Source organism: Vidua macroura, chromosome 10, assembly GCF_024509145.1.
Source record: "Vidua macroura isolate BioBank_ID:100142 chromosome 10, ASM2450914v1, whole genome shotgun sequence".
In the NCBI taxonomy this organism is placed as follows: domain Eukaryota; kingdom Metazoa; phylum Chordata; class Aves; order Passeriformes; family Viduidae; genus Vidua; species Vidua macroura.
The window spans coordinates 17894641-17916369 of NC_071580.1; the positions used below are offsets into that span (position 1 = coordinate 17894641).

Here is a 21729-nt window from a genome sequence, read left to right on the forward strand (position 1 = left end):
AATGTAAGAGTATTTATATATTCCTTGAAGTCAGGCAAAAAATGGTTAAAATTAAAATACTTTCAACTGGAATAACGCATTGTTCTTCACATATCGAAAGAGTAACAATAAAAATTAAAATGTGTTTTATGCAATTTCCCCAGACAGCAGAAATGCTATGAAGTCAAGAGAGTTCCTGGCAGTTTTCCACGCTGCTGGTCACTTATCTCTGCTGCCACACTCCGATCTCTGTGCCCTGCCAAGCCACCCCCATTCCCTGTCCCCGTGCTGGGAATTCCAGCGGCACAGCCCAGGCGTGGCTGCAGTGGGTGCTGCCCCCACAGCTGGACACACTCTGCCTCATTTTCTCACTGCAGGACTTGCTCTCGGATTGCCTTGTCCAAGCCCTCCCTCCAGCCTGCCTTGTTGGAGCTGCCAAAGGCAGATTAAAGAAGGTTTTAGGCTCAGCCTAAAGGGGGTACCCTGCACTGCTCATCCTGGGGGGGTGAGGATCCTTTGTGCAGCCACACCCCAAGCTGGCACCTGCCCGTGGTGCCTCTGGTTGCCACCAAAGCCCAATAAAGCAGCACGGTCTGCAGGAAGGTGAGGGAAGCTTGTGTGGAGTGGGGGGTGCTTTGGCCCAGCTGCTCAGGAGAGGAGATGTGGGCCAGAGGCTGGGTGGAGAGCAGGGACCACACAGGATGAGCGAGGAGAGGAAAGGCAGAGGTGTTAGGACAGACCTTCACTGGGGTGATGCAGAGCTGCCTGAGGAAAGGTTAGCAAATACCTGCTGGGAACAGCATCCTGCCTTGGGGCAGGGGTCTCAGTGGACAACTCTTCATTTGTCTTATTTATTTTTAACAATTCAGTGATTAAAGTGACACAAGATGTTTGGATTCAGGGAAACCAGTCCGGTTGAGCAATGGATAAGAAAAAGAAAAGTTTCTGAAATGTAGAGGTGTAACCCATATTACTGGGATCGTGGAAGAACATCTATGGGAGGATTTAAGATGTCTTGGTTCTCTTTGCTTTTTAATTTCAGCTCAAACAGAGATTTCCAGGCTCCCATGCCATAGAATTATTTTTCAAATGGGATTACACGCATCAAGGTTTCTTTCCATTTACCTTAAATTTACACAGAAAGGACTTTCCCATGGAGCATTGTTGGGTTGCACAAGGCTGGAATGTCTGCACATCATCAAAGACAGCAAGTGCCATAATTGCTGCACAATTTGTGGCTCAGGTTGAGAAGGCACTTCAGTTGCAGTGGGAGGGATCCTGCCAGCAGAGAGGTTTTGGTTGCAAAGTATTTACTGGTTCTGCTTTAAAATGAGAGTAGCTTGGGGAAATACTCATCCACAATAACAAAGAGAGATTTCTGCTATGTTTTTGGAAGGCAGGAGAAAATATGAGCATAGCTTCTGAGGATATTCCAAAGAAACACTTGCTCTGTCTTGCTGAAATTAAGGCAAATAGAGCCTAAATAATTTGAAAGTTCTGTTTTCTCTTTCTCAAAATAGCAATATCCTAATAATATCGTGTCCTTTTAGCTCTATCCTAATGAAAAGTTTGTTCACCATCGTAATTGTTTAATTAATGTTTACATATAATTAAAAAAACCTGAAGAACATATTTGGCTCATACTTTCTGTGACACCTAATCCATTGGATTAGGGATGACCTGGGAGTTATAGCTTCTGTCTGCTATTTTCACACAGCTTTTAGCAACCAATCCCTGCACCTTTATATCCATGGGTGAAGGATTAGTCATGTGGAGAGGAACCTGTGCAAAGTAAGCAATGTGACACTAATATACCCTGCTGAGATAACAACTCCACTTTCACAACAGGATGAGTGGAGAGGTAATTGAGATCTCAGAGAAATTAGTTACACACACGTTGCAGGCAGTGACTCTGGCACTGGTAGCTCTATGTTGCCATAACATGGTAGCTTTAGCATACCTTCCATGTGTTTCACAGGGAGACAAACAGGGATTTACAAGCTTCTTAGTGCTACAACGTAGGATGAACATACTGGCTGCTTGAGAATTCCACTGAGGTCTGGCAGATAAATGTAGGCATTTGGAAACACCTTGCCCTATGAATTCTTCTGCCCCCAATCTACATGCTTCCCATAGCTTGAAAAATTCTAGCATGAAAAAGTTGATTAGTCTATATAAATTCTCAGATAGAAACTGTCATTCACCCTTAACCAGCCTGCTAGCCTTCTGTGATGACTCTGTATGTATTACTGATATGAAATGTTGTCTGTGAGGTGATAAAGGACAGCAGAGGATTTTTCCATGGCTATGTCACAACATAGATCTGCTGTCAGGTCTCTGCTGTTTCAGCCAAGCCAGCACAGAGGTGGGGAATGATAAATGCAACTGTTTCACAGTAAAGAGTTGTCTTTAAGTTTTGGCTGAATTTGGGGTTTGAGACAGTTGTTTTAAGTAGCTCTGACCGATCCATGCATATTCTTTCATAATTGGAAATTCAGCTACTCTTTCAGCTTAATCCCCATGAAACGCTGCAGTCAGTTCAGGTCATCTTACTGTGGTAATTCGGAGCCCTGGAAATGTTACTCCTCTGTTCTGCTTTGATAACTAGGGAAGAACCAGCTTTAGTGCAACAGTATTGCATTTTTACTCTCAACCATAAATCGAGATCCTGTTGACTTTAAGTGCCAGAGCTGTCACATGCTTGTGTGCCCACTGAGGAGCTCCTTGCTCAGCACCAGAGCCACCACTGTGCAGGATGCTAGCAGGACAGCTATGCTTTCACTCTTTTAGTATTAACAGTACAAGCACCTGGAAAGATACAAGTATTTATTGCTTCCTTTATTTGTAAATGCCTGTTAGGAGTTAAGTCTGCTGCAAAGGTGCTTTGGAGACCAAAGCTTCCAGCATTGACAGAGCTGCAGAGCCTGGCCAGGGCAGTGAGGGCTGTGGGACAGCGTGTCCCTGCTCCACATGAGGCTCCTGCTAGGCTGTCCCCTGCCACGCTGTCCCCTGTCACTTGCCTGTTGCCATGGAGAGCAGATTTGGTCCTGCACAATCATGACTCCCGTGTGGCTCTTCTCTGCCAGGGTAATCTGCTGTCACTGTGGTCATCACAATAACTAGCTTTTCTTTTTTTTTTTAATATACTTTTCTCTGCACCACATCTTGTTTTCAGCTGTCTAGATACACTCTTGGTGTCAGCAGCACGATGTGATACTGGTCGTTTAAGCTGGGAGACAAAACCCTGATGTGCTCTGCTCACAAAATTGCTCGGTGCTCCTGTATATTCTGCAAGGTTACTTAGGATACATACAGCACTGCTTCACCTTTTGTCTTTAAAGTGATGTAGGATGAATATCTTTCAAATGGAAAGACAGGCAACTGGAAAAAAGGGGGAAAAACAAGTAACAAGATCAAAGACATAAATAGAACAAAATATGCACAAGAGATCTCATCTGAGATCAAAGATGTGAACGTAATTACCATGAATAAGACGTGCAGAGCTCACCAGAACAGAATGGTTTGTGCGCCTGGAGAATTCTGTAGAAATAACCATTCTGTGGGAAATCGAGTGCTCCACAGAGTGACAAAAGGACATTTATTCTGCACTGGAGGGGGAATAGCAGAAAACCCACCATTACAGTAGGGTTGCTCATTGCTGCCTGACCCTGTGCAGGGCTACAGCCATCGAAGTAGCTCAAAAGAAATCTCTGAACCTTTTATGTTAAAAGATTCTGATCTGGGGCAAAAAAAAAAACCCAAACCCCAGCTCTTTAACCCTGGAAGTTGTGTTGTTCTTAGGCAGACATTTTTCAAGGGCAAATGTAGTGATTGTGTTATGAGTGCAGTTGGAACAAAAACAATTGCTTCTGTTAAGCTTAACACATAGAGGAATTGTGCAGAGCATAAATCATTTCTTTTCACTAACCCTGTTTGGTCAGGGATTGTGATTGGATTTTTGATTTTTATGGCTGTTATGTACACGTGTCCACAGGCCCTAACAGAAAATCCTTAGAAATGCAATAAATAAATAAGAAGAATCTAGAAGAGAGTGTAAGAAAAGTTACAGTGACTGAGCTGAAATTGCAAACTGCTGATTCTTCTTTATGAGCTATAAGCTGATCATAGATAGAAGAACATTGTTTGATTTTTATTGGAGTTACTAAATAATAAATAATAAATAAATGCCACTAAAAATAGAAAAGAAAAAATAAATCTTTCTTCTTTTTCTGATAACACAGATCTCACCACTGATCACTCCTTCTTGTGTTTCCAGGTAAGATGTGCCTTTGCCATGAATATCTCAAACCTGATGAGAGCGTGGAAACTCAGAAAGTTTTAGGAGTGAATTTTGGTTTGGTTTTATTTTTACCTCTCTTTCAGTTGGCATGAAACAGAACTTCAGACACAGGTCTACATATCAGGCTTATTTTCACTGGGGAGAGAAGTCAAAAAGCAAATCCTGTATGCTGAGCCTACTGTCAAGGCTTATTTTCACAGAAACTATTAGAACTGTGTTTAGCATGTAGATGATTTCAACAGTAGCCTAGTCCATCTTTGTACAGAAATACCTCCTGTAGGGAACCTAGAAAGAATGTGCAGTCTCTAGAAATTAGTATTGTCACTCCATTCTTCTGACACTTTGTTTTTGGGAAGAGCCCGCTGCTGTCCATAGGTTCTGCTGTCTGTGACTTTGAGTCAAACAGTGGAAATAGAACCATTGTCTGTGTCAGATCTCATGTGGATCTGTGAGCTGTACAGCCTGGGATGGAGATCCTGCTTTTCCATGGCAATGGAATCCCTGTCTCCATTGCAAAATCCCCAGCAGCAGTTATGCTGTGGTATTGTGTCAGCTGATGCCTTCAAAGGGTCATTTCTGCACAAGCCTCATTTCCTCCTCCCATGACAAAAACAATAAGTGTAAAAATGTATAGTTTTCATCAGGCAAAAAATTTGTTTTCTTAGTAAAAAATGTACAGCTTCTCCTATTTTCTTTGGAAGAATAGACCCAATTCTGCCTTCAGTTGTATCCCCAAGTTCTTTATGAAATAGAGGTGTAGAGATTGAATTGAGAGAATTTTCTGTCCTTTTGCAGGGAATGTTACTTCACAAAAAGAGCTCTTTCTGTCTTTAGGCCAAAATGATGTATGATGTATTATCTTAAGATCATCAGTTACTGTCAGATTGGAGACTGAGGAGAGTTTATTTTGTGATGTTCATGACTGTTTCTGTTCTCCTGCAAGTCTTTGCTTTGACTTCAGTTCTCTCAGGAATCTGTAAACTTACTCATAATATGAATTTCTATTTTGTTTTGTTTTGTTTTGTTTTGCTTGGAGGTGTTTCTAGCATTCACAAGCTTTCAAAATAACAAGTATGCCCATGGTTGTGGGAAGCCTGCTGTAGGTGACTCTGCTTGAGAAAGGGGTTGGATAAAATGACCTCCACAAGTCCCTGCCAGTCTGTGGCTCTCTGTTTGTAACTCCTCAGTCTCTTCATTGGGACTCAGGTGATAGAGCAATAGAAACCTCTGTCCTGTTTTATTCTATAAATGTTATCCCTTCTACAAAACGGGCTCCCCACAGCAGTGGTGCTCACAACATTTGTAAGTGTTTTAATCCAGTATATTTAGTTATTTTCTTTAGATAACACTATGGATTTTGGCTCAACTTAATGCTTAAATGCCAAAGGCAGGCACACGAATAATCTCGAGGAAGTCAAGAGAGGTGCTTTTATACTCAATACTTAAGCTTAAGTGCTTGGCTGCATAAAAGCCATCCTGATTTTCACCAAAACAGTACTGAGAAAAGCACATAGTTTGTGCAGCAGAGACATGGGTGCATGTGAGTCTCTACCTTTTACACAGCCTTTGAAAGTCTGATGCTTAACTGACTGATGCAGAGTTATCTCTCAAAACACAATTTACTGCTTAGCAATGAAGTAAACTGGACTTTGGACAAACACCATCTTGCCCAGTGTCCAAATAGCCAAATAGTTATTTCAGTTTGCTCTCCTCCCCATCACCTCACCCTGCTATGCAAGTATTCTGTCAGTTCAAATAATTTATTCTTACCTGAGAGCTGCTGTAGCTCATGGCAGCTGTGGGCAGCCATCAGGGAATCGCAAGGCAGCTTAAAGGCAGTCTGGCAAAAGAAAGCCATAGATATGCTCTCAACTCTCCAAATAGATATCCTTTTTTTTTTTTTTACTCATTACACCCAGGTTATATTAAACATATCTAAATTGTAAGATTAAGATTACTGTGCCCCAAAGCAGTAAAAACATGTTATGGGACACTGTGAGCTTGTCCCACTCCTGCAAAGGCAACCACGACAGGGATCACTCACCATTGTCAGGGCACATGGGCTCATCTGCCCTCTTTCAAAAACATATTCACTGTTTTTTCTTGCATCTAAAAAGTTCTACACATCCACAGCATTGAGGTAAATTAAACCAATGAGAGCTGGGTTTCAGTACAGGATCAATACAGGTCAGGCCCTGGTGGGTGGCAGAGCTGTCTCTGCTGCATGGGACCTCCTGTAGGAACTGGCAGTGTCAAAATATTTTGATCTGCCCTCTCCCTAAAATTAAACCCTTCCTTGTAGTTCCAGCAATGAAAACAGTTTTGCAGTGGGTGTTAAGACAATGCAAGGCTTAGTTTAAATGGGACTCAGACCTGGAGTGTGTGTATCGAAGGCTATTTGAATTACATTCAGCACTGTTTATGGGTTCTCAGGAGTTGCAGAGCCTGTTAAAAATGAAATAAAGCTTATGGAAAAGGGCTTATGTTTTCTACTGTGCTGAAAAAGAAATAAAGAGGAAAACATATTTGTGCCTGTTCAAAGGCTGCCCAAGGACAGCTTTCATTCTTTGTGACCCAGTTACATTAAATGCTTTCACAGGAACTCCTCAGATACTTATTAAAAAAAAAAAAAAAAAGAAAGAAAGAAAAAAAGAAAGGAAAACACAGATCAGTGCTTCTGATCTTCACTCTGAGGACACATCCAGGCTTGGAGCCATTGACAGCTATCTTGCATCCCTTGTTACCTGTACAAAAATTAAACAAAGCAAGAGATGAGCAGCAGTGGGTAAGAAATTAACTGTGTCCATGGAACTATTAAATGCCATAGTTTAAGATCATTTTGTTTTTCAGAAAAAGCGTAATCAGTCGTAACTTTGGCCAGAACAAGCTGACCTATTGCTCTTACCCTCTTTCTCTGGTATTTTCCCCCCTCTTTTGGCACAATATGAGTCCTTTGAGTATTTTGTCTGGTATGACCAGACCTCCCCAGTCCAGCTGAAAGTTTTCACTGGCTTTTGACAGAAAGTAGGAAATTCTGCATTGTACATACACATAGTGTTGCTTGTCAGATAGGAGCCCAATTCCTTCTGAAACTGATGGGCTTCAGTGTACCCTGTGGCATGAATCCTGACCATGTGTATACAGGAACTGATCCCTCTACAGATATTGTTGATAAATGAAGTGTGTTGTAGACTTTGTTACATCCTACCTAAACCCCAAATTAGTCTGTGCTTTGAGTGACAAAAAGCAAAAGTTTTTCTGCTACTTCTTGGTATTGCATCTGACTAATGGTGTTTGGTGCTATTTGAGGAACTCGAAGCTGGAAGGATTTCCTGGGACTTGTGGTATATCCCTTTCTATGTGCCAGGGCTTCCAGAAGTGAAAGAGAGTACACAGAGCTCCAGAGAGCACTGGGCAGCAGTACTGCATGTACACGGTGACAGAAAAAGCCTTCTGTGGAAACTTGAAGTTCTTTTGGATAGCTTCAGTCAGTGACTGAAGTAGTTGGAAATATCTTCTTTTTGGTGGTGCTGCTTTCTAATGAAGGAGAAAATACAAACTAATGAAGTCTGTTGTAGTTGCTTGCTGTGATTTGAAGAAGTTGAGATATTTACTATCCACTACACCAATTCCCCTGACACTGTGCCCTATTAGATTTGCCTAAATCAAAAAGATTTTTAAAAATTCAATGTTTTCTTGATACACTGGATTCTTGTGTTTTTCCATCATATGAATATTGAGTCATTGATATTTTATGTCACACAGAATGGTTGAGATATCAGAGAAAACGAATGATTTGCATAAGCATCCCAGAGGCATTTTTGGCTTCCCGGCATGCAGAAGCTTTAGTCTGTTGTCTTTACACAGAGTCTGCTGTAACGTTGCATGCCAGAGATGATAATTCACTTTGTGAAACATGATCAGAAGAACCTTTATGGAGGTGTGACAGATGCAGCTGTAGCCATCACTTGAAGCTCTTTTCCATAACCTTAAAAATGCATCTCCTGATTTTCGTTCTTGATGACTTTTTTAGGTATTGTTGAGTTGCAGCTGTCATGGGAAATGAAATTCCTAAGAGAGCAAGGAAATAAAAAGGTTAAAGTGCCCCCAGCCACAGTTTCAGGACTTAATTGGACACTAGCTACTCGACTATGAGCATTTCCCCAAAGAATGGTGGAGTTCTTGCAGGCTTCAAACAATGGAGATGCGTGGGTTGATGCCATCTGCAGCCTAGGGCTGGTGGAACAAAAAGATGTTTGAAGAAGAGGGAAATTCTCAGAGATATGGTAGAATGGGACTGATCTGAGAGTAATCAATCATTAGGGTGACATAAATCGCAACACACAAGAGCCCACAGCCAGGAGATGTCAAACACCGCCCGCAGCGCATCAGTCTCTCCGGCATCATCACTTTTGTGTGTTGTGCCACTGCTCTTTTGTGGGCCATCAATTTTGTGGGGCGATGAAACCCAGGAATGCTGGGCTGCCCCTTGCTGGCTAATGCAGCTTTATGATTGCGCACCCTAACGTGCACTTGGGGCGCATTCATGCCGTGACCCGAGCCAACAATCGATTGTGAGCTGGGTGCCAAACCCACCAGATGTTGCTTGATCTCATAATTACGTTAGTTCTGTTGCTCCAGTGCAGCAGCATCAAAACAATACCAGCCAATCTGGGGCACAAAAAGAGGCTGCAGCTCTCATGTGGTCATCTGGGCCACGCTTGACATTTTTGCCTAAAGCTCTCAGATGTTAAACTTAATTTCTCTTCCTTGATTATAAGCAAAATGATCTGTGCGCAATATTAAAAAAACATTTATCAGCTGGAAAACAGCAAAAGGCATGGCATAAACTCATATAAATGTTAATGAAAGGCAGACAAAATTGAGCAATAGTATTGTATTCTTTAGGTTTTTATACGCTTTTTTACTTGAGAGACTCTAGGAGAGGAGGTCAGGACAGGACTGAAGGATAAGCACAAAAAATATTGTTTTGAAATTGACACCAACTCTTCCTATTGTTTAAAACATTGGTCTGGAAGTCCTGTTAAATGGAACAAGCATAATCCTCCTTTAACTTATTCTGATATTGAACATCAGATCAATGTAAATCATAAATCCCTTTATTTCAATAGAAAGGCTCCATCTTTCTACTGTTGCCCATAAAAAAAACCTCATGAATTTTTGGCTGCCTATCTCCTTCTGTACAAAGTGGTAAAACAAAGACTGTGGTGGTTGTCTGATGAGGTCTATTCCTCTGAGTTAGGGTGATGCTATTTGGATGGTCTACAGGGCAGTCTGAGCACAAGGCTCCAGGTCCCAATACAAAAATACTTGAATGCATAGGACTCAAATTATCCTTCCCTTTGTCATATTAATTTGCTAATGTGGAGCTGAAATACAGCAAGGGTGTTTTCATCCCACTTTTGTCAGCCCCCCAGCTCACCAATGGGCACACTGCCCCTTTCCTTCACCTGCCTTCCAGCCTGCAGAGCTCCAAGACCTGTGCTTCAGTTGTTCAGCACTGCTGCTGTACATGGGAGCAGTAGGGCTCTGCACAGCCCACTGTAATTTTTTCAAATAAATATGGTGAGTTCTCATCAGCCGCAACTCTTAAATTAAAGTATTTTCCTTCCCTCTCAATTGTAAGCTACAACACACATCTCAGACTAGGCACAAGGAAAATTGTGGCACAGGACAGGAACTATCAGCTAAAAAGATTTTCTAAACAATACAAGTTGGCCTCAGAGTGCCCTACTAATATTCTCCATCTTGCAGTATTTTCATTTCAACTAAGAATATAAAATCATGCCACATATAAGAGAAATTTTATTTCCTGTACTACTGCAGTTTTTTACCATAATGGCCCATGTAGATCAGTGGGCAAATATTACATCCTAAAGTTTCAAATAATTGCCATCTTTATGCTTCATATCTGATCTTTAATAAACATTATTTTACATAGTGCAATTAGACTTCAGGATGTAAAACTCAGAGTAATTCAGAACCTTTTCGCAGAGCTGGGTATTTTCAGGGTGCACTGACATCTAGATTCTGATCTAACTAATGGCACAAATCTGAAGCAATTTCCTAGAAATCAGTACAATTACATCAGCACAATCCCCATAAAACTAGGATGAGATTCAGACCTTTATTTCTTTTCCAGCCTGCTCCAGAGATATAGTATTTTCCATTTAGTCAACTGAAGAGAACTGTAAAGGTATAGAAAGAAATGATAGAACTAAATTTTACTATTTAACATATGGGAAACTTGATTATTTTACCATAAGCTTATGCAGGAAAAAGAGTGTGCTGTAGTAAAATGGAAAAACTTCACCTCAGGTGTTGTATCATGAAATCCAAGGAAGTGACATCAAAGATTAAACCTGGCCCATTTACTTTTAATCTGTTTTGTTTAAGTATCAGATTTTATGTCTGGAGATTTTCTCTACTCTGTGAGTTTTATTCCTTTTTGTAAGCATAAAACTGAATGAGGATCAAAAAGAATTTATTTTGTCGCCTCAATGCCAACATAAGACCCTGACGTTGGCCCCTGAAATTCTTTTGACAGTTTTGGGTGTCAGGTACAGAGCAGCTGCACACTGGGGTCAGTGTGCACAGCAGTGTGGTGCAGGGTGGTTTTAGCCAAGCAGGAGACGGTTGTTTGCCCATGGGGAGCCCTGGCTGTCCTACTGCCAGAGCAGCCTTTTTGTTCCAAGGACAATTGTCTGCACTACCTGGTCACACTGAGACAGGTGTAATTTTGTGTGGGATAACGTTGTCTCTTGGTCACTGCTCAGTCTGGGGAGGAGAAGTGGGAGTGCCAGTGCTGTCTGGGCAGGCAGAGGTGCCGTGGTGTCTCCTCACACTCCATGAAGCCACAGCCTATTGCCAGCTCTGCTGCCTTCCTGGGCTGAGAATTGTTTCCTTTAATTCATTTCACTAGCTCAGAAGAGTGACAGAAGACGCTTGGGAAACTACAGGAAAACTTCCAAACTCTTATGGGAGAAAGAACTAGATGGACACAAAAGGCCTTGTTTTGGTGAATGGGAGCCAATGGGGAGAGCACATCAGGGATAGGTGAGCTGAGGACAGTGGCTCTGGGCTGACCCATAGCCTGCAGGCAGGAGGGTGCCCTGGAAATCCTTGGTACATGGAGGTCTCCTTTGGGGCTCTCTGCCATGGGCCACCCCTGTCCTGGTGCTCTCTGGAGCATTTACCTGGACTTTCAGGAGCTGGAGAAGTTCAGAGGAGTGTGGAAAATTTGGTACGAGTAAGATCTGTCATACTAAATTTTGTTCCCAGTCCAAAATTGAAAACTTTTTTTTTGTGGGAAGAAGTTAACTGGAACTGATGAAGTTTCTTTTCATGGATTATTTAAGCGGTACAAGATGTTGTTAATGCTGAGTTTCTTCCATGTTATTTGGGAAAGTATGTCTGATTATGTAAATTAAAAGTTGCTGCTTAAAAATACTTTACTTGAGAGATTGCAAAGGCAACAGAGTAAATGAATTAAGATCAGAGTCTTGCTCAAGTGAGAAGATTGCATAAGTAACCGCATGTGTTATTGAAAAATACATACTGTTTACAACGTATTCTTGCAAGATCCTTAAATATTTCACTTTGAGGTTTGCTTGATATAAAATATTGCATTTGTTCAAGCTGTCTCACAGGCTGGGACCTAAGCCGATTTGCAGCTACATGCAGATTAAAACCACTGTGCTGTCCCACTGCAATTTTGGATTTAATTTGGTTAGTTTCCGTCTTTTTAAGAGAAACGAGAGAGTTTTCAAACCAACAGGCATTGACTGCTTACCTAATTAAAAATGTATCCATCTGCTGGTGGCTGACTTGTTATTCAAAGCATGCAGATCTAAGTAGGTTGATTTATTTATGAAGACCTTATGACACTGAGAGATATGCACTCAAAAACATGCAAAAATAAATGTGGTTGCAGATGGGTAGACACACACAGATCTTCATGGGGTTCTAAATAACAGATAGAGAGAATTTGGAAAATGTGCTTTAAAGGGAAGATCCTTTTATGTTGCTTTCACGTGTTTAACATTTAGAGCTCAAATAACAGAGCAGCCAGAGAACATGTTGTGAGATAACTCTAGTCTAAATATCCTATAGTGCCTTTTAAGTTGTGACAATTTTTTTCTGAAAGCTTAGTGTGAGTGATAGACTCTGAAGCAGATGCATTTTAAGCAATGTTTTATTTAGAGAACACTTTAAAGGGAATTTTAATTAAAGGAGAAAAAAATCATTAGCACTTACAAACACCATGCATTGGAATCAGGCTAAATGCTGTCTTATATTTGTCTTATATTTGATTTCATTGGTACATTGGTAAATGTCTCCCAAATCAAGTTTCTATGCCCAAGTTTTGGAAACTTCAAGTTCTGATGTATTCATTCTCAATGCTGTAAATATCGTTGCAATCCTCAGGTAAATTTTATTCATCAGTTTATGAGCTCTAGGAGCTTCCCAGTGGGATGAAGCCATCAGGTATTTCCACATGGGGTGTGGAGCTGCTGGCGTCACACTTCACGTCATCCCTGGTGCAATTCCACTGCTGTGGGACTTCTGCCACTGACACAAAGGGAGTGGTGCCCCAGCTTGCTCAGAGCTCTCTCCATGAGGCTCTACGTGTAGGTGGTCTGCATCTGCCACCTGAGAAGTTTCAGGAGAATGGAGAATGCCATGTCTGGGACAGCTCTGGAGTAGCTTTATGGCCTTTGGTTCTGTTTACAGCACAGTTTCTAGTGTGTCCTTTTGGTTCTGCCTTCCATCCACGTGCTTGGCAGCATGTTTATTCAGGTTTTGCACATTTGCATGTCTGTTTGTGTTCATTGGTAAAAAAACATATCAAAAATAGACTGAAAATATTTCTTTACAGACCACCTTATCATGCTGCTGTCCTCTTAAACTGAAACTGTCTTGCACTAGATGATAAAGTTGCTTTCAGAAGAAATGTATTTCTTACCATTGTGCATTGACAATTGTGCTCAGCTTCACAAAAAGATAATTCTCTAATCCAAGGTCAGTTTAAGCTGATTCCCCAGTATATACACTTTCAGATTCCCTTTGAATTGCTTTTTATTTCCATGTCAAGACAAACATGTGGGTTTTCTAGTGCCAACAAAATATAGAAACATGGTTTGTATGTAGATTAGCTAAGGAGGATATTAGACTGAGTTGCCTTTTGGTAGGAAGCCATCCTGGCATTTCTTTGAAAAACTCTAGAGATGTTTGAATAATCCTTATACTAACAGATGTCACCACTGGGAATCTGTTTTCCTTTTACAGCTCTTTGTTTGAGTATCTTGCTGGCATTTTTTGATGTTTTGGAATGGGGTGTGGATGTGTGTGAAACTCAAACAAATCTATATTTTTCTTTTACTTGATTTCTCCCAAATATATATTTTGATGAAAGTTTCGGATAGTAATCAAAGGAAGAAAACCCATAAATTTTGCTATGGGTGTTCCTTTTGTGCAAAAGGGAGAGGACAAAAAAATGACCAAGAATCCTTTCCTTTTGTTTCACACACGCTGCAAATGACTGTTTGCTGTTTCCCTGGTCCTGTGCAAGCCCTGGAAATGGGGGACAAGGGATCACAATGGGTCAAGGCAAAGAGTTAGTCACACTCTCTCTTAGAATTGAACCCATTGTTCAAGCAAGGCAAGCAAGTTTTCCACTACTAATTTTGGTCTGCATTGGAGACTGTGGCCAGTGTGGTTGTGTGAATAAGGATTAGTAATGGTGAGTGGGCACGGGAGGTAGCTGAAGGGGTGGCATTTTTGTGCCTGTAAAAGCTGTAGTGGTTGCACATTTCTCCCCAAACTTAATATTTTTGCTGTTTACCTCAGAATACTGCAAGATGACTTCACTGGGAAAAAAATATCATCAGAAATATCAACTGCATACATGTCAGGAAAGTCTTACAATTGCCTGTCTCAGTAAAACACCAATGAGTAATTTTAAATGGAAATCTGGCCTTAAGGTAGAATTCAGGGAGATGTGTCCCTTCTCTTTATCGCTGTTACCAACCTGCTTACAAGAAAATATGCTCAGGGTTTGAGCCTGACTTCCATTAAGGGAATGAGATGGTTACTGCTGAAGGAAAACTCAGAGGGAAATGGGACACACAAAGAGTGTTTGCAGCTGGAGAAATATTGTTTGTGGTGCCTTTGGTGTAGGAAATAGGAGGAACTAATTTACATGTCAGAAATTTAAAAATTCTTAAAATGAGTTTCATGCCTGTGTAGTGCAGGTATAAGACCTGTGAACATCTTTTGTCCTAATGCAACTGTGATGTTCAGCTCCTTGAGAGTGGATTTGAGATCTGGTTGTGCTAAAAGCTGTACAAGAATATCTCAGTGCATGACAAGACCCAGCAGATGGGTATAAATAAAAAGAGAACAAGGAAGTACTCTGGCAACATTGCCCAGCAGAACAAACTACCTTATTCTCTGAACTCTTCCAATATCAGTGACAGCACTGAGGAAAATAATGGCTGCCACTTTTCTAATATAAAAGCGAGGGATGTTGTTTTGGGTTGTTTTTTTTTCCATTGTCCTTGCAGTTTTTCACCTCTGTGCCTACTATTTTGCTTAAATGAAGTTAATCCAGAATTTGCAGTATTCTGCTACAAAAGCAGTGCAAACAGTGAACTAGAACACACACATGTACATATACTCACTTCTTCCAGTTAGTGGCTCCCTAAAATAGGACAAGTAGTTTCTTAGCCAATAAACAACCATTCTTTTGTATCTACACATAATCTGAAATCAGGACAGAGAAACACAGGCAGCGCTTCAGATCCTGAGTAAGCTCACCATTACTTAAAGGCTGGCCAACCTCTAGACCACAAGTTCCACACTTCCTTACGGATGTTACCACAAGGAGCTGCACATCTCCGTTTTCTTGGCAACAATGGCACAATAGGCACTGGATCCCTACAAATCTCTCTATGTTCATTTAGCATCAGAGTTTTAACATGGGCAATCACATACATCCAGCTTCAAAAGTGTTGCTGCCAGTGGCTGTTTCAGGAGGTCTGTGCAGAACTGGGAGCAGAGCTCTTCTCCCAGAGGTAAACTCACAAAATTAATCTTTCTCCTGTCCTGTGAATGTATCAGTCATGCCGCATGCATAGAAAAAAATGTACAAATACTTTCCACTTTGTGGAACAAAAAGCAATGATTTTTTTATTTAATTGTAAAGAAGGACAAAGAGTTTGCCCTACTATTGAAAATAGCACACATTAAAAAAGAAGGAGGAGTTGGTATTTTTTCTTACTTTACACAGTTTTCTCCTATATGGTTGCCAGTATTTTGTTCATAATAATGGGTAGACCATCTCAGATAGGATGGTTTAATCTGAGTTAATTAGAATTTACACTCTATTAGAAGTGCCAGAAAGCTTCAGTGCTCTGTAGGGAACCTGTCTCTGATGCAGTTTGATTGGTACCATCATTGCATAAATAATCTCTGAAAAGATCACTGTCTCTGAACACAGAATAAAAATGAATTAGAGCTCTGGCACTCTATTCTTTTGACAGTTTTACAAAAAAGACAATTCAAAGATTTTTGCGCAAAAATTATCTTTGTTTATACTGAACTTTTACTGGTGCAATTAAAGTAATGCTTTATTTTTTTTAGTAATACCTCTAGTAAATTATGGCAGGAAACCTAAAATTCCAGTATGAAAAAAAATCTGGGAAGCACTTCATTTTAATTTATATTAATTTTAGATTTTTTTCTGCTTTCACATGAAGGGCCCAATTCTGCCTACATATTAAAGTTTAGTAGCTAAGCTGCTGGTAAAATTCAACCTTACTTTAGAACAGGCCAGAATCCGGTTCAGAATCTTAAACTGCGACCCTATTCTTGACAGACAAAATCCAAGTCTGCCTGACTGATTGTTTTTCCCAGTGCAGAAAAATGTGTGGGTGCTTTTAAGGAAGTCTGGATGCAGTTTGTAGTTCCAGCTTTACCTTTCCAATTCAGCTGAGGCTCCTCGGAAGCTGCTACAGGCGGATTCCCCACGCGTTCTGGCAGAGGCTCTTTGGCTGACGTTTGTTTCGTTATTGATGGCACACGGAGCCCTTGGGAGGAGGCTGTCCCTGCATGTCCCCTCTGGCTGGTGGCCCTGGCCCTGCCAGAGCTCTCCTGCCACCGGCACAGCTCCTGCGCCAGGCCAACATCACCATCCCGCCAAATTTTAATTTCTGGAAGCTGACGCCACTCCCAAATGATCCTGAGTAAGAAGCGCAGCTGCTGAGGACAGGCAGTACAAAAAGGGAGATATTCGAAAGCAGTTTGTAATAATTAAGGTGTCTGTTAACCTCCACAGCTTTAAATAACCTTTCAATGAAACGTGGGCAGGCACATTCCTCTCCAGGTTGCCAAGCATCTGTGCACTGCAAACTACCGGCAGCCTTATACAATTATTTGCTCTGGTTTATTGGTCACACTTTCACAGGAAAATCCTGCAGGTCCCTGCTTGCCCCCAGCCTTGCTGAGGGTGAGAGCTGCAGTGAGCTAAGCCAACACCTCTGCTGCAGAGGTGGGAGCTTGCATTGCTTACATTTGATCTGCTCATTCAGTGAAAAGCTGTAATTCCTGTTCTGACATTTTGATGCATTTATTTCTCTGCTTCATCCATACTGATTTTACCTTTTGCCAGTGCCCTTTTAGGTTTATTTGTTTTAGGAAACATAATCTGCATTGTAAACACTTCTGGATTTGTAAATAGCTTTGCTGATAGGATTTCTTTTCACATACCTGGTAATGGCATATTATCCATTTTAGACTAACTATGAGATTTGAGTTGTGTTGCCAGGACCAATGTATATAAAAGATACTCTTTCAATTGTGATTAAAATCCTGTTACATTTCACTTACACTTCTCTACTTTCCCTTAGCACTGCTGCTTAGAAAAGGCAAAAAATCTATGCATCTGTCTGTCTGTATATTGTCAAGTCACGCCGTGTGCCTGCTCTGAATAAAGACACTGTCACAGGTCCTGTAATCAGCATCGAGGCAGTAATGAATAGGAAAATCTTGTGGTGATGATCACGATTAACAATAGGAAATGTAAATAATCTACAGTGCCTAAAGCTCACTTTTTTTTGCAGAGTGGATTTGCAAGTGAGCTATAAACCTGATCCTTTTCTTATTGAGGTCAACAGCAAAACTCCTGCTAATCCCAGCTGAAACAAAATCATTCTGCCAACTTGATGTTTATAGAAATGCATATTACCTTCATGGAGATGTTCTCCTGCTACAGCTTTTTTGTATTACAGCCTGCAACTTCATCTAAAGCAAACATGACCTGAGGAATGAAATCTTACACATATCAAATAAAAGCTGTTATTCTGAAATAGCTAGCAATAAATTTTGTCAAGTAATCTACTGGCAAATGTTTAATACTCACAGATCCAAAAGAATCAGTAAATCCAGGGAGGGAAAGGCTGGGCACATCTGAGCACTTGTACTGGGAGGGAGCTGGCAGTGACTGACTGGTGCCAAGCCTGATAAAGGTGCACCTTTGGGGCATTATTTCCTTTGACAATGAGACTCTGTGTGTGAGTCTTACACTTCCTGGGGTTATTTTACACTCTTTTGCAAATACCCAAGCAGTGTGGAAGTTGTGTGGGAGTGGAGTAAAGAGGATTGCATTTTTGTAGGAAAAGGCTTTTCAGAGGAGACGGATGAATTTTTCCTGCAGGCTGTGGAATTGCATATTAAAGGAAGAGCTTGTGCTTTCTCCCCCTGCTTTCTTATTTTTCCTTTTTTTTTTTTTTTCCTTTTCCCCCTTCTAAATGTAGTGCTGGGCCTCAGGAGGCCCATGAACACACAGCGCTTCCTACTGAGGTTGTCACTTGACTGACAGCAAAAAGCTTCTGGGGAGATGGACGAGCATGAGTAGGTGGACATAGAAAAATGGAGAATGAAAAGATAAAGTAAAAATAGAACCGACTGTTCATCCAAAACCACAGCCCTTTCAGGGGCTTAAAGTAACTTACAAATGTTGTGTTTGTGATTGGAAAAAACATAAAGCAACTCTGTATGTATAAGCATACATGTGTGTGAGACATTTGATATCCATTCAGTGTTCTGCTAGAAATTATATTAACTACAGAGATACATCCAAGACAACGCCCTTGTGTCAGTGCCCAATTATTTATACACTAATATATTCCCTCAGTGCTTTAAAATACGAGGAGAACAAATTGTGACTGAGTAAGAAATACAACAATATTTCAGTCCTTACATTTCAAGATGATTTACAGTTTCTCAGAGGGTCTGTGTTTGTGTGTTCATGTGCCTGTTTGTCTGTACTGCTCAAGTCCTGATCTCTAAATAATTCGGCTGGGGCTGACCTCTCTGAAGCAGACAGGATCAAATATTTAACACGCTGTCATAATTATTACAACGTCTGCTGCAAGTGAATACAATTTCACCGAGGAACTGAGACAAATACAAGCTCTGAGACAAATACCAGAGACGCTGGCTGTGCTTTATTGAGCTGCATTAAATTGACCGTTTAAATGGTGTAAACTTGATGATGGTGCAAACATGATTAGTTCCCATCAAAGCCAAATCACTCCTGATAGTGAGTTACAATAACGTAAGTTGTCAGGTTGGCAGCAGCACAGGCTGCTCAGGTAATAGGCGTTTAAGACAAATATAACAGCTCCAACAGCTGTAACAAAATTTTAAGGAATAAATTTTGATGTCAGATACTTTGTTGAAGGGTGGAGTTATTGGCTGAAGCCGAGAACAGGATTTAGTCCAAGTATCAATGACATCTGTTAAAACCAAGCTGGGCTTTTAGGATTCGTTGAAATGACACAAAGTAAGGAAATTGTGATTATTTTGGCAAGACTTCTTAAAAAAACCCCACATACTGGAGCCAAAATATAGTAGCTTTGGTAGGATTGCAAACATTTTATTTTATGACATTTGCAGGCCTTTTTTACATTGTCTGGGTTCATTTTATTTGAATTTTTTAACAAATTAAAGTTGCATTAAAATTCAGAAAAAATTTTAAGGTTTCAAAGCATTTTATATATTTTTAATGACGACTGAGTCTTCTGGCATTGCCACAAAAATAACTTTAATTAAAAAAAGAAGACATTTTGATGCTTCACCATTCCCATAAAGTTTATCCTGACTAGTAGTAGATCTGTCAGAGGCATCAAAGATGTGAAAAGAACATTCAGATAGTTTTAATTGAGGACTGCCTATATTTCTGTGTAAATAATAAAAACGGCACTAAACCTTTTCTTCCTTCTCATTAGGCCAAGAATTCTTGAAGATAATTAAAGTCAGGAAGTACAAGTTTCAACAGTTGCATTGACTGTGCTACACTGTTTTCTAACTCCCATTATCCAAGCAGCCGCTTAAAAGATTTATTTTGTAGGGAAAGAGAAAAACACACCAGCTATCTTTGGAGGGTTATCTTTAAGGTTCTGCCAGTGGGAGCTCCAAAAGAAATGTTCAAGGCTAAGGAAAACAATCTGAGCCTCAGAAATAGGAACCACATTGTAAATACTGTGTTACCAAACCTTCTTAACAGCAGTTTTAAGAGCCAAAAAAATGCATCCTCCCAAGATATTGACCTGAAATTAAACCAGGTGAAAGACACTCTATGTTTTAAGCAAAAAGTGTCAGTAAGGCCGTGTTTGTATTATATTTCAGAGATATTTGGATTTGGGGAAAAGTAGAGTGATTTAAAGAGAAAACAGCAGATTCTGAGCAGGCGTGTTTCCTGATGCACAGAATTGTTAGTCAAACTTTAAGTCGCATTCAAAATATTTTTTTTAGCTAATCGAGCCTGCAAAGGGCTTCTGTGCGGCAGCTACAGCTAACTCTGGCAAGGATTCGTTTTTGCCTAGACGGAGGAAAAATCCTCGGAGAGTGTGGGCGCGATTCCTCGAGTCCGGGGTGCTGGCACGCAGCCGGGGGAAGGAGCTGTGTCCCGCACGGAGCGAGGGGAGTGCCGAGAGGGCGCCGCGGGAGCGAGGGAGCTGCCCCCGCGGGACAAGGCGGGCTGCTACCGCCTCCGAATCTGCGGGAAACTGAGGCAGCGCTGCCGGCGAGAGCCGCGGATGGGAGCGCGGAGGACGCGGCGCCCGAAGAGGGAGGCGCTGCGGGAGCCGCCGCTTCTGGAGCTCCCCGAGGCTCAGGCAGCGGCACCGATAGCGGCCGACGGACGGAGCATCACGGGGCGGAGCTGCTCGGTTTCCCCCGGTCCCGCAGCGCTGTCCCGGCAGGCGGCTGGGACGGCCGGACAGACAGACAGCTCCGGGGGCTGCTCTGTGAGTACGGTCTGTTCAAGGACGGTGCTCAGCCCACTGACGCTGCCTGACCCACCCAAGGCTTAGCGGGCTTCTAAAAACTAGGATTTTTTTGTCAAGGCGCATTTAGGGAGTATTTTTTAAGAAGCCAGGTGTTCGGAGCGTTCAAAGCAAAGCGCGGCTGTGGCTGCACAGCGCAGGTTCGCGGGGACAGCCTAAGGGCATCAGCCAACACAGGTGTCCGGGCGCGGCTCGGGGGGACGCGTCCCGTGTACGGCTGTGGACGAGGGGGATGTGCACGAGCTTCTGCGTCCCGGTGGATCTTAGCGCTCAGAGGGAACCGCTCCGAACCCGGCTTTCCCACCAGCCCGCCCCGCCCAGCCGCTGCCCCGGCGCATAAAAGCGTGAACGACTGGCACCTTCGCGGTGAGCGCCGGGGCCCGGCCTCTGCCGCTCACAAGGGACGCGCCGCTGAGAGCAGCCGCCCGCACTGCCCATCCCTGCACATCCCTGTCCGTCCCTACCCATCCCTGCACATCCCTGTCCATCTCTGCCCGTCCCGGTCCCTCCCGGTCCGTCTGTGCCCGGCCCCGGAGAGCTGCCGCGGGAGCCGCTGCTCCCGCCAGGTGGCGCTGTTGCTCAACGGTAGCGCCGAGCCGGGCAGGGCCGGCCGGGGCGGCGGCAGCTCCCGGGACGCTCCCGGGACGCTCCCGGGACGCGGGGCCGCGGCGGACTCGGCGCGGGGCAGGTCCGTGTGCGCTCCGCGGCCGCGGCTCCCCCGCCGCTCTGCCTCTCCTAACTTTGTCTTTTCGCCTTTTCCATCATCTTTCGGAGTTCGGACACTGTTACGGTCGGAGAGCCCCGCGGAGCGCCCGCCGGCCGCAAGCCGCCCGCTGTCGCCGCCCGCTCGGGGCAGCGCTCCCCACACGGCCCCGCCGGAGCGCCCGCAGCGCCCGGCCCCGCTCCCCGCGCGCGGGGCGGGGCGGGGCGGGGCGCGCGGCGCGGAGCGGGCGGCGATTGGCGGCGGCGGCTGACGGACGGGCAGGCCCCGCCCCCTTGGCAATGTCTAGCGCGCGCCGCGCGCCCCATGTAGGCAGTTATTCCGCTGGGATAGCGCGGCCGGAGCGCGGCGGCGGCGGC

General features: G+C 42.9%; 2 long non-coding RNA genes across 4 annotated transcripts; both read right to left on the reverse strand.

Annotated features, from left to right (window-relative positions):
- Nucleotides 1-2802: 2802 nt before the first annotated feature.
- LOC128812153 (uncharacterized) lies at nt 2803-3650 on the reverse strand. The gene is made up of 2 exons (XR_008438625.1): nt 3463-3650; nt 2803-3360 (listed from the first exon to the last, which is right to left on the reverse strand). It is a non-coding gene; the product is annotated as an uncharacterized LOC128812153 (long non-coding RNA).
- Nucleotides 3651-4351: 701 nt separating this feature from the next.
- Nucleotides 4352-8768, reverse strand: LOC128812151 (uncharacterized). Of its 3 annotated transcripts, XR_008438624.1 has the most exons (4): nt 8625-8768; nt 6653-6724; nt 6050-6119; nt 4492-4564 (listed from the first exon to the last, which is right to left on the reverse strand). It is a non-coding gene; the product is annotated as an uncharacterized LOC128812151 (long non-coding RNA). The 3 variants fall into 3 exon arrangements; XR_008438623.1 differs by lacking the exons at nt 4492-4564; nt 8625-8768 and adding an exon at nt 4352-4414 and having other exon boundaries at nt 6653-6822; XR_008438622.1 differs by lacking the exon at nt 8625-8768 and having other exon boundaries at nt 6653-6822.
- Nucleotides 8769-21729: the final 12961 nt, after the last annotated feature.